The following is a 9,257-nucleotide window of genomic DNA, read 5'->3' as shown; positions in this document are numbered from 1 at the left end:
ATGACCATGCTGGTCTTCGAAGTTTCATCAGAGTCATTGGCTTCTTCTATGGAAGGGGCACGTGTGAGACCCCGGGACCGAATTTATGCTATTTTAGCCCCAAATGCTAACTCACGCATAAATTAACCTCCAATGCCTCCCTACGATGAACACTTCACAACATGCACGCAATGTGTTCACCGCAGGTTGGAACAAAACTGATATCATTACATCACTCTAAAACACAAGATTAAGTCAAGCTCATACAAGGAGTGAAATACCAAGTTATTACAACTCACGGACACATGTCCACAATCATCATTACACCAGCGGAAGCAAATTAGGACCGAGTACGGACAAGTTACAATTATTGCCTGAGAGGCTGAAACTGAAAGGAGAGCCCGCCACAAGTTCATAGAACCCTGCCCTGGAATCTGCTGGCTAAACGTCGAAGCTGTCGTCGTCAAACTCCACGAAGTAACCAGTCACCTGCTCCTCTGGGAACTCTGGAGAAAACAACGTTGCAAAGCAACTGAGTACAAAGTACTCGCAAGACTTAAGGGAGATCTAAACTAGATATGCAACAAGTCTCAAAGGATGGATAATATGGTGGGGTTATGCAGCAGCAATATATTTGGAGAGACTCACTAATGACATCGTCTAAGTAGAGGATGAGAAGCGTCTACTAAGTGAGGTGATCTTCTAATAACTAACACCAACCAAACACAACCTCTTATCACCCCCTCAACCCCTTGTGAGGAAATGATCCAAAGGCACTCACACCTAAGTAGTTTTAAGCATAACCATGATTAAGGCTAATTACTACTCAAGTTTATGAGATTAAGTTGATTAAAATGATCAAGTAATGACCAACCAAGTCATCCATAACCGCGGACATGGCTTTCCGAAAGATTTATCCTTGCATGGTGTGCCAATTTACCCGTTAACGTTTGCCCAACCCTTGTTGCCACTCGAGTAGGAACACACAAAGACGTGTGTCGGCAGGATTGGGCGACACGACGTTTCCAAGCCTCACAACTAATACAGGGGACCACCCAACTGAGTCTATCCAAAACGAGAGCCCGACCAAAGCGTCGTACGGACTCAAGAGTTGCGAGGACAGCTGGTAGCGGTTCAGAGCCCACAGGATAATCACTCCAGACTAGTGCCGCAAGCCCTATATGAATGCAAAGTACCAACAAGTCTCCAACACAACACCAGTGTATATGCGATATGCCAAATGAAACGCCCGAACTATGTGGCCCCTGGAAGAGCTATGAAAGGAGTACTAGGCCGAGGGGGAAGCCATATCTTCTCCCACGAGCGGTTAGCACGAAGTTTCTTGGGTCGGCGAAAACGAGATCTCAGTCCTTAGGTCAGCGAAAATGGAACAAAACACCAATGCGTTAGCACGGCCTCCCATCGTTTCCTTGTGCAGGGAATATAACATGTCACGGTTTAATAATTGCAATTAAATACAGAAAGTAGCATGTGGATGTAGCAATTGTATAACCCAAGTAAGGATACTATACTAGCAAGCTAAGCAAAACTTCTAATGACCAACTAGGGCAATAACAAACATGTGACATGGCAATAGGATAAGGAACCAGACAACAGGCATTTGAATAGAGCTGACTAAAGCTATGCAATCCTAGAGGCATCGTGACAAGAACCGAGAACGTAACTTAATGCAAAAATGAGAGAGAGGCATTGGGTATAAACAACATGTTCAAAGAATTGGATGCTTGCCTGGATTCTCGGTCGCTGGGCATCGAGAGAGGGGGTCCGAAGAAGTGTGGGAACTCAGATCGTTGACGGAGTAAGTCGGAGCCGCTATCGTAAAGAACCAAATCACCGAATACACAAATAAGTAACGATCCATAGGTGCAATGCACAATACAACATGAAATGGCACGTGACATCATGACGCAACAATATGCAAGCAAATTGATTCCATTACCAACAAAGTTAACCATTAGGTGACTTAATTAAAGTAAACAATAGCTTTAAAGGACTTAAATGGCCTAACCAAGTATGCTATTGTGGTCTACAAGTTACAGGGATCAACTTTGGTGTTTACATTAATTACAGATGAGCTACCTGTTTTAAAATAGAGACTAAACAAGTTTATACATTTGAATTTCAAATCTGGGACAGATTTGAAATTCGAAACGTCAAAATGGAAAACTAACAGCACAGTTAAATTCCTTACATTTTTCTGATTCCAAAACATATATGGTTTGCCCAATTTGGATTTAGCATGCATTTACTAGGATTTAAACAAGATTAACACATTTCTGGAATTTAAACAAAAACCCAAAAAGAAAACAACATGGATCCGGCGCATGGACTCTGTCCACCGGGTGCAGCGGTGCACCAGGCAACTGACAAGTTGGTCCACGAGGCCCACATGTCAGTGGCCGGTGAAATCCCAAAAATGGGGTTTTTATTCCGCGCGAGGGTGAATCGAACCCGCGTCGGCCAGATCCAACACGGAGGAGCAAGCCACTGCGGTAGAACTTCGGATCTCAACAAATCAAAGGCGCATGCTCTAATAAATCAAACAAGGCCGATGCCTTTCGGTTGCACGCGGCGGCCACGGCGAGGCATGAACGCTGGCGACCAAGGCTAGCGGCGGAGGGCTAACTAACGCGGAAAGAACAGCAGCACGCGAAGAAGAGCTAGGTGGCATGAAGGCCACCACACGATCCTTAGCAAACTCGACGGCACGGCGACAAACAGTAGCTCACCGGCGGCAAGCCGGAGCGCGCGCACGGTTACGAAGCTACACAGCACTAAAAAGGGCGCTCAAAGGAGCGGGAGAGAGAGAAGCTCACCCCGAAGCCGTAGGAGGAAGCTGACGAAGATCCGGTGAAGGGCTCACCGGAATTTAGCCGGAGAAGGAACGGCGGCCGGAGAGGAAGAGGACGACCTAGGCGCGCGTAGAGATCGTCAAGGCGCAGCTGATGACGCGGTCGGCGCGTCGCGGTTCGGTCGGAGGCAGCGGCGCGGCGTGACGGCGTCCACGGCCCGTGAAGAGGCGACGACGGTGGCGCAGAGAAAGGGGGAGAAGAAACACTTCGAGGGTTTTCCTTGCGCTGGGGAGAAAGGAGGGCGTGGCACGGCTTAAGTAGGCGAGAAGGGCGGCTGTTGCTGTCGTCAACGACGCGGCGCGCGAGGGCTCCACCGGTAGGGAGGACGAAAAGCAGAGGAGGAAGACGAGCTCGTGAGAGATGGCGTACTTTGGCGAAGGCGTTTTCACGGCAGGAAGGCGCGCGCGGTTGCGGGGCCAAGATGGGCTGCGGGGTGCGCTGCTGGGCTGCTGGGCCGAGTTGGCTGGGCCGACTCGAGCCGAAAGGTAAGGAAGTTTCTTTTCTTTTTCCTTTTTCCTTTTTCTGTTTTCTCTTTTGCAAATAGCTTTTGATTCAAAATTCAAATACCATTTTGAAGAGCTGAGAAATAGAAGAACTCAAATATGGCACTAATATTTGGGAGTATTCAAACGGGATGAAAAGTTTAAAACAAAACCCATTTGAATGTCACTTGTAAAATATGAAAAAGGAATTAAAACTCAAGAGAAGGAAGGAAGATGCATATTTCAATCTTCTAGCAAATTCAAACAACAAATTGAATTGTAAATTTCAAACTCATGCGAAATAAAAGTAGATATGGCATGCAACATTAAATAAATTACAAATAGGTCCAACAAGGGCTTAAATGTAAAATGTTGCTCTCGGGCTGTTACAACTCTCACCCACTAAAAGGAATCGCGTCCCGAGATTCTAGGGATCCGCAAGAAAGGTAGGATAGTCCTTGCATAACCGATCTTCACGTTCCCATGTTGCTTCTTTGCAGAGTGATGAGACCAAAGGATCTTGTAGAATTTGTGAGTTTTGTGCGAGTGTGGCGTTCTTTCACATCGAGAACACGAACTGGACACTCCTTGTGAGTGAGATCTTCGCGGAGCTCGATGGTCTCATGGTCGACTGCACGACCAGGATCCTTGAAACAACGTTGAGTTGGGAAACATGGAACACAGGATGGACCTTGGTGAGATTCGGAGGAAGCTCGAGGTGATAAGCTACCTCGCCTTGCCTTGCGATCACCTTGAAGGGGCCAATGTAACGAGGCGCAAGCTTGCCTTTCACATTGAAACGATGCGTACCTGGCATCGGAGTGGCACGAAGATACGCCTGATCACCAGGAGCATACACCACCTCTTGGTGTTTGTTATCATAGTAGCTCTTCTGACAGGATTGAGCTGCTAACAGATTTTCCCGAATGATACGGCATTGGTCCTCAGCTTCTTGAATCAAATCTGGCCCGAAGAGTTGTTGTTCACCTGCCTCGGTCCAGTTCAAGGGAGTGCGACATTTGCGACCATAGAGGAAAGTGAATGGCGCCATGCCCAGACTTGCTTGATAGCTGTTGTTGTAAGAGAACTCCGCAAACGGCAAAGATTGCTCCCATTTCATACCAAAGGATATGACACAAGCTCGAAGCATGTCTTCAAGGACCTGATTTACCCTTTCAACTTGACCACTAGTCTGAGGATGATAAGCGGTGCTGAAAAGGAGATTAGTGCCCATTGCCTTCTAAAAGCTTTCCCAAAATCTGGATATTAAGATACTTCCACGATCGAGCTTATTTCAACTGGGACACCATGGAGAGAGACAATTCTGACAGTGTACAATTCGGCCAATTGACTAGCTGAGATTGTTTCTTTGACAAGCAAGAAGTGAGCAACTTTAGAAAGTCGGTCAATCACCACAAAGATTGCATCATTGCCCTTGCGAGATTTCGGAAACCCAGTGATGAAGTCCATTTCGATCTTCTCCCACTTCCATGTTGGACCACTCAGAGGTTGAAGAAGACCAGCAGGCTTCTGATGCTCTGCCTTTACACGTGACATACATCACATTTAGACACATATCTAGCAATGTGCTCTTTCAATCCAGTCCACCAATAGCTCTTTCGGATGTCTTGATACATCTTGGTAGAACCGGGATGGATAGCAAGAGGTGTGTCATGGGCTTCTTTGAGAATAGACTCTCTTATGTCTTCATTACTAGGAACAACCATGCGATCATCACAGAACACATTTCCTTTGTCATAAAGTGAGAATCTCTTAGCTTTGGGATCTTTAGCTTTTATCTGATCAGAAACCTTCTTGACAATTTCATCAAGGAGCTGAACTTTACGAATTCTGTCTTCCAAGGATGAAACAGAAGTGACGACCAGATTTGCAAGATAACCTTTTGGAACAAGTTGAAGGTTAAGATTCTTGAAGTCCTCACAAAGATCAGGAGGTAATTCCTTGACTGTGAGAGAGTTGCAATCAGATTTGCGACTTAGGGCATCGGCCATAACATTAGCTTTGCCTGGAGTGTAATTAATCGACATATTGTATTATGAGATCAACTCCATCCATTGTCGCTGTCTGAGATTGAGATCAGGCTGGGTGAAGATGTACTTGAGGCTCTTATGATCTGTAAAGTTCTCACAAGGTACACCAGCAAGATAATGCCGCCATGTTTCTATTGCAAAAACAACTGCAGCGAGTTCAAGATCATGCGTCGGATAGTTGAGTTCATTTGGACGAAGTTGGCGAGACGCATATGGCACAACTTTCCCATCTTTGAAAAGGACAGCGCCTAGACCTTGGCGAGATGCATCGCAATAGACTTGGAAAGGTTGAGTAGTATCTGGAGGAGCCAAAATTGGAGGTATAGTGAGTTTTTCCTTCAAAAGTTTAAAGCCCTCTTCGCACTGAGAGGTCCAAACAAACTTCTTGTCTTTCTTGAGAAGGTTGGTCAAAGGCTTGGCAATTTTGGAGAAATTGGGGACGAAACGTCGGCAATAACTTGCCAAACCAAGGAAACTCCAGATTTGCTTTGCATTCTTGGGTTGAGACCACCCAACAATATCCTGAATCCACTCCGGATTGACAACAATTCCCTTTGCTGAGATGACGTGACCAAGATAATTGACTTCTGGAAGCTAGAACTCACACTTAGAGAACTTAGCATATAGTCTATTTTCACGAAGTTTGGAAAGGATGAAGCGAAGATGTTCTTCATGTTCTTCCTCGAATTTAGAATAGACAAGAATGTCATCCAAGTAGACCACCACGAACTTGTCCAGATATTCCATGAAAATAGAATTCATTAGACGAGAGAAGGTAGCTGGAGCATTGGTGAGGCCAAAAGACATGACTGTGTACTCGTAAAGACCATAACGAGTAGTGAAAGCGGTCTTTCGAATGTCCTCCTTTCGGATTTTGATTTGATGATACCCTAAGCATAGATCAAGTTTGGAGAAAACCGCGGCTCCGACTAGTTGGTCAAATAGATCGTTGATTCTAGGAAGTGAGTATTCGTTCTTGATTGTATGTTGATTAAGAGGACGGTAATCACCAAACAGACGTTCGGTTTTGTCCTTCTTCTGCACAAACAGAGTGGGACAACCCCAAGGAGAGGAGCTTGGACGGATGTATCCTTTCTTGTAGGGACGCCTATGAAACAGGAGCAATTCCTGGTTCGAGTTCGATCACAAACTCAACCGTTCTGTAGGGAGGCATACCTGGTAAGTCTTCAGGAAAAACATCCGAGAGTTCGCAAACCACCTTAACAGATTCCAAAGTTGGAAGTAGCTTTGCTTCTAGAGAGTAGAGCTGGGTGTTTGTGGCCTTAGAAGAGTTGAAAGTGACTATCTGGCTAGTGGAATGTGTTAGAATGACAGACTTAGCAGCACAGTCTATCAAAGCTTGATGAGGTTTAAGCCAATCCATCCCTAGAATGACATCAATGTCAGAGGGTCTGAGGGCTAGGAGGTTGGCGAAGAAGATAAGATTGCCGATTTGGATTCGGGTGCCACGACTTATCTTAGTTGTCCTAGCCTAGGACCCAGGGGTTTGGATCAGAACAGGGTTAAGCAAGGTGTCTTGTTGCAAGTCAATTGCTCGTGCAAAAGAGTGCGAAACAAAAGAATGCGATGCTCCAATGTCAAATAATACTTTAGTAAGAACAGAATTAACATGCAGATTACCGATGACAACGTCGGTAGCTTTCTCTGCTTGCTCAGCATTGACATGATTGACACGGGCACGGTTTGCATTGGACTTGTTGTTGTCATAAGACCTTTGCTGATTACCCTGAACTGGAACCATCGCCTGCCTTGGAGGAGGGCGAGGTGCTGCCTGAATCTGATTCAGAGGGCAGTGAGTAGCAATGTGGCCTGGCTGTTTGCACTTGTAATAGACTCTGGTGTCACTGTTCTGATTCTGGGGTCTTTGCTGCCCATTATAGCTCTTGAGAGAGACAGCCTGGGAGGGTGGGCAGGAACCTTGACCACCGTTCCTCTGACCATATGCTAGATGGACAGTTGTGTTGTTGGGAACCCACAACCTCCGTTTTTGAGAACCAACATTGTTGTTGCCTGAGAAAGAAGACCTAGTATCACGAGAGTGTTTGCGAGAATCCTCAAGCTGTGCACGGCCATGTTCAGCTTGCAGAGCAGTATTGACCAAGTCCTCAAAGGAATTGCACCTGATGAGATTGAGAGCATACTTCAGCGACGGACTGTGACCTTTGCGAAACTTTTCTTGTTTCTTCAAGTTAGTAGAGATCTCATCGCCAGCATAGCGAGCAAGACGGTTGAAATCCTTGCAGTAATCGAGAACATAATTCTTGCCCTGAGTCAGACTGCAAAACTCTTCACGCTTTCTATCCATCAGACCAGCTGGGATGTGTGCTTTAGGAAAGCATCCTGGAAGTCAAACCAAGTGATGACTTCATCAGGGTGCTTGAAGGCTTGGAAATTCTCCCACCATGCGGCTACTTCACCTCGGAGGAGGTAGGTCGCGAAAGGAACCTTATCCTCATTGGCCATAAGAACCGTGCAAAGAGCGCGGACCATCTCACGTAGCCAATCATCAGCATCAAGTGGTTTCGAGGGTAGAGAGAAAGTCCTTGGATTGAGGGCACGTAAATCCTTGATGGAAACCCTGTCATTAGCTCCATTGTTTGCATTTTTGCCCTGATTCTTGTGCTGGTTCTTCATACATTCAAGGATTTGTTGAAGCGACCGCCCCCATACAGGGTTCGATCTCTGTGCTTGTAGTGCTAGTCCCTGGATCGACTCACTAGCACACACAGTTTCAAGATGAAATATCGAGATACAAAGGTCAAAGTACTTTATTACAACGCGTTCATCCAGAATTTAATAGTACTTACAACTGAAGCGACCGCCCCCGTACTGGGTTTGATTTCTGTGCTTACTGTGCTAGTCCCTGGATCGACTCACTAGCACACACAGTTTCATGATGAAATATCAAGATACAAAGGTCAAAGTACTTTATTACATCGCATCATCCAGAATATAATTGTACTTACAAAACTCGCATGACCCCTCGGGTCAGCATAACAAAATACCGTTTCAAAAACTTGCAGTGGAAAGGAAGAGCAAATGGGCCACAACAACTCCCAAAGGAGAGAGCATGTTGGAATGTAAGCACATGACCCAAAGAACATCGACGAACCTCACTCTTCGTCAGATTCACCTGCATTATTTATTGCAGCCACTACGTGGTCAATACATTCAATGTATTGGCAAGTTCACCAGAGTTATAGAAGAACCTACCAAGTACATGCATAAATTGGCTAAGAGGGGTTTGGCTATTTGCATAAAAGCATCATTGTTCAATCCTATCATTTTTAAACAAATACTTTTAATTCTATTGGACACGGGGTAGAAACACCCATGCTCCTATTAACCTAGGCACATTGAGTAGACACATCAATGATCCTACCCAGTTCAATCCATTCGTCTTATTAGGAAGTTGGAATGAGTGAGACCTTCCTTACAGCCCCCAAATCTAGTCGCTCATAATTATCCGTAACCGAGGACACGGCTAAGTACTTAGTTTGACACTCTCGAGAGGTTGTACACATTCCCCACAAGAAACCGACATGTTAATCCCTTGCTCTCCTCAGGGTAGATTTGACTGCTTTTAAGTTACTCAAATTTAAATTTAAACTATGCCAAAAGATTCCACAGGTCAAGAGTTTTCCAGAAAGGTAAAATTTGTCAAATTTGGCCAAAGGGTTTAAAAGTTATGATCATTTGAAGTTCTAAGGGTTTTTCTGCAAAACTGCCATTTAAAATTAATTCGGGAATAAAATTTCGCTCCCTGATTCGTCGGTACCGGTTCACTTAAAAGAATTAATGGGATCTAATCTCGACCGTTGATGAAGATCGGACGGCTCTGATCGAGCATT

General features: G+C 45.3%; 1 pseudogene; it reads right to left on the bottom strand.

Annotated features, from left to right (window-relative positions):
- Positions 1 to 3,761: 3,761 nt before the first annotated feature.
- Positions 3,762 to 9,257, bottom strand: part of LOC112271658 — a 46,526-nt pseudogene continuing 41,030 nt past the window's right edge.

The sequence above is a fragment of the Brachypodium distachyon genome, chromosome 3 (assembly GCF_000005505.3).
Source record: "Brachypodium distachyon strain Bd21 chromosome 3, Brachypodium_distachyon_v3.0, whole genome shotgun sequence".
NCBI lineage: Eukaryota > Viridiplantae > Streptophyta > Magnoliopsida > Poales > Poaceae > Brachypodium > Brachypodium distachyon.
Note: the sequence above shows the minus strand (reverse complement) of the source record. Positions and strands in the feature narration are given on the sequence as shown.